The 3957-nt window shown below is 37.4% G+C and overlaps 1 long non-coding RNA gene across 1 annotated transcript; it reads right to left on the bottom strand.

The window, feature by feature from the left end:
- Positions 1-375: 375 nt before the first annotated feature.
- On the bottom strand, positions 376-2120 carry LOC140179816 (uncharacterized). The gene is made up of 3 exons (XR_011873637.1): positions 1834-2120; positions 622-725; positions 376-505 (listed from the first exon to the last, which is right to left on the bottom strand). It is a non-coding gene; the product is annotated as an uncharacterized lncRNA (long non-coding RNA).
- Between the last annotated feature and the right edge of the window lie 1837 nt (positions 2121-3957).

The following is a 3957-nucleotide window of genomic DNA, read 5'->3' on the forward strand; positions in this document are numbered from 1 at the left end:
CAAACAGTAATTAGTGACAATTTTTGCTTTAATTATTTTATACATTAATAAACTAATATTCAAATACAAAAATAAATTTCGAGTTCAAATTCCAAAACTAAAAACGGTAGAAAAATACAGAAACAATATAATTTAAACACTAAGTCCTTTGTTGTTCTTTGTTGTTCTTTCTTCCTCTAGCCCTCTCAAACTTCCTTCCCTTAGATCGTACATAAGGCTTGGTATGGTTGTGAGGAACACTAGGACCAGGACCAAAATGTTTCACAGCTTCTCTGAAATAGCAAAATCAACAAGGGAACAAAAAACATGTTTAAGTTACAAAAGATAAAGTAAGACATAAGACAAGAAGAAGCAAGAGTGTAATACTCCAAAATCCCCAATTTTCGGCTGAATTAGGACATAGCAAAGCCGAACTTACAATCTGACTGGGCAGAACAAGTCTTTTTCCATCAACACATCATTTCTGATTATAGTAATCCATTGACTCCTCAGCAATTGGAGAGAACTGCAGCACATTTAACTTACCAAATATAAATAAAACTGAGCAGCATAAAAAGAAAGATGGAGTAAATGTAAAGCAGGTTCATTAAATTTAGAAGAAAACGTTTAGATACTACTCACCTTCAAGAATAATAGAAGACTAGAAATCATCAACCTTGTTCGTTCCAGCCTTACAGTGGACAACCACAACATTCTCAATATCTAACTTCAACCACGAGTATGCACTATGACAGAAAGAGATAACCAGTTGAAGTGGTGGGCAATTATGATCATCAAATGGAAAGAGATAATGTTGTTAAGTAGAGTAATATTATATGGTCTAGTAATCAATAATTATTCCACGATTTCCCAGGCTGAGAAACCACGTTAACAATATGGGCTTTGATATGTAACAATAGACAATATAATAATAGTGCATGATTGAGAAATGCAAATACAAATTCAAATGGCTGTTCAGAATTTCAGATTATATTAGATAATGGCAGCACAATGCAAGCATCAGAAACCACATCAAAGTAGGGACACAATGTTTTCTATCACAAACAAATGAATAACCTCAATCTCTCAGAATTAGCAGAAATCCTTCTCATTGAAAACATCAATTTAATTTCTATTTACTTTCAGATATCCAATGTTTTAGGCCACAGTCCCATGTGCTTTTGTACAATGTGAAATTAATTTAATTATTTACTTAATAGTGAAAAGAAAATGAAAAATAAGATCCATGAATAATTGTTGCAAAAGAATCCAAGTGCAATTGCATGATCATACAACAATTTCCCAATGCCAAGCAAATTTAGGCAAACACCCCCCCAAAAGAATCCAAGAATGAACATCATATATGCATGCATAGAAAGTGAGCAGAAGAGGAAATGCAAATTGAGAAATCAACAGCAGCCAATGATTAAGGATGTAATGAGCATGAATGCATAATAAGCACAAAGAATCGCAACAAGAAAACGAGTTGCTAACACATGGCACGAAGCAGCAACACTTATTAAACAGCAGCAGTAAATATAGCATGTTTCCCAGGTTCAAGCAAGCAGCAAACATAATTCATATGACTTAACCAGTTCCACAAACTGAAATCATTGCAGTTCATATAATATGGACCAAGCAACAAGCAGAGCAGAACTCAGCAACAACCAACCAAGAAAAATTAATGAAACAGTAACACTTCCACAGCATCTATTTTGGACAATGAAAAAAAATACAACAAACAGCAATCACAAGTCCAGAATTCAACACCAAAACAGCACAATAAACAAGTTCATCCAGGGCAACTTTCAGAGGAAAGACAAATTCATTCCAGAGTAAGGACTGAGGAGTTACATATTCAGAAATAGCAGAATTGGGATTGAAACTGGAAAAGGGCAGTACTGATTCGAAGACAAGAACAGAGGAGGCTGTGGTGGATCCTTCTGATGGCAGCTTGGACGGCGGCAAAGAGACTCACGGTGACCGTATAACCTGGCACAGACAACCTCAGCGACAACTCTCACGATAAAGGTGAACTTAACGGATAAAGAAGCTGGAGCAGGGTTAGGGCTTACCAACAGACACAGGCTTGAAAGGCGGTTTCCGGGGCCAGCAGCGGCGGCGAGGAGCTCCGGCAACGCAGCAACTGCGCGGGCAGAATGACGGCGAGCCCAGCACGCGGCGACGACGGAAGCTCCGCGACGATTTCCCTTGCGAGCGATCTCTGTTCGCGACTCCAACGGCGGCGATTTGAAGACGATAACACGCGGTGGTTGCAGCGGCGTTCAAGCTTCAGCTACGGCGTGGATGGACCCTCGACGGCCATGGTTTCCCCTGCGCGAAACTGACAGTGCGAACGGCTGTGATGCATGGCACAGTGGCGACGCGAGACAGGGCTGAGCGCGGTGGCGCGGTTGGACGAGTTCGACGGTGACGCGGCTTAACGGCGGGGTCTCCCTCCAAGGCTCGGCAAGGTTGCGACGGCGGCGGCAACACCCAGCAACGCCGGCGCGTCTCCTTCACCTCTTCTCTTCTCCCCCGTCGCGGCCCTCTCTCCCCCTCCTTTCTCCCTTCTGTTCCTTCGTTCCCCCTCTCTTTTCTTTTCTTTTCTTTCCTTCTTTCTTTAGTTTTTGCCAAAGCTGATAGGTGTTAGTGCTGTTAGGAAGGGAATGGCGGTGGAAAAAAGGGTGAGTGACGGTGAGGTGGTGGAAATTAGGGTTTGTGGGGTTTAATTTAGAAATTAGGGTTTAATTTGGGATAAAAATAAAATTAGGAATTTTGGGTAAATTGAAATTTAATAAATTTTAATAAAATTAAAGTATATTATATAAAATTCTTATTATTTTACATTTGCTAAACTTTATAATTTGAAATATAGAAAATAATTCGATAATTATAAAATCAGATAAAATCTTAAATTACTTTAAACTCAATTAGTCAAAATTTGTTTTAAGTATCTTCAATAAAATAATTTCAAAGATTAAAATACTTAGTGATAAATAAATCTAAATTAGCTATTAATAAAATCTTCTAAAATTTCTAAGTTTTACAGGGGGCCTCTCACCACGCTTTTAAAACGTTATTGTTGCTCTCTACGGCCACGCTTTTGAAGCGTGGCAGAAAAGAAACTTTTGGCCACGCTTTTAAAGCGTGGCAAAAGTGTACCAGCATATAGCCATGTTTTGTAAGCGTGGCCGCAATGAAACCCTGTCGCCACGCTTTTAAAACGTCCTTGTTTCTCTCTATGGCCACGCTTTTGAAGCGTGGCAGAAAAAAAATGTGGCCTTTTCTCTAATCAATTGCCACCCTTACAAAAGCGTGGCCGTTGATCTTTTTCGCCACGCTTTTGAAGCGTGGCAAAAAAAAAAGTGGCCAAATCTCTAATCTATCGCCACCCTCATAAAAGCGTGGCCATTGACCATTTTTGGCCACGCTTTTGAAGCGTGGCAAGAAAAAAGCGTGGCCATAGGCCTTTTTTCTTGTAGTGTGTTCTTGAGTTCTTTGAGTCTTTAAATTTTGTTCTTTGTGTTCTTGTTCATCTTCAAAGTGCTCTTGAGTCTTGTTTGTATTTTGATCTTAAAATTTTTAAGTTTGGTGTCCCCTTGTGTTTCCCTCCAAATTTTCAAAAATAAAAGGGTGCTAGATCTAAAAATTTTATGTCTTGTGTCTTTTTTGTGTTTTTTTCTTTCATCAATAAATTCAAAAATAATATATATATATATATATATTAGCTTAATTTTCAAAAATAACAATAAAAATTCAAATTTTGATTTTAAATTTTTATCATATCATATCTTAGTTGTCAAGTTTTCGAAAATCATATCTTTTCAAAAAAATATTACCTTTTTCAAAATCATATCATATCTTTTTCAAAATTTAAAAATCTTATCTTATCTTTTTCAAAATTCAAATTTTTATTTCATATCTTTTTCAAAACTTTTTTTAAAAAAATTCTTATCTTATCTTTTTCAAAATTCA

This window comes from Arachis hypogaea, chromosome 16 (assembly GCF_003086295.3).
Source record: "Arachis hypogaea cultivar Tifrunner chromosome 16, arahy.Tifrunner.gnm2.J5K5, whole genome shotgun sequence".
In the NCBI taxonomy this organism is placed as follows: Eukaryota; Viridiplantae; Streptophyta; class Magnoliopsida; order Fabales; family Fabaceae; genus Arachis; species Arachis hypogaea.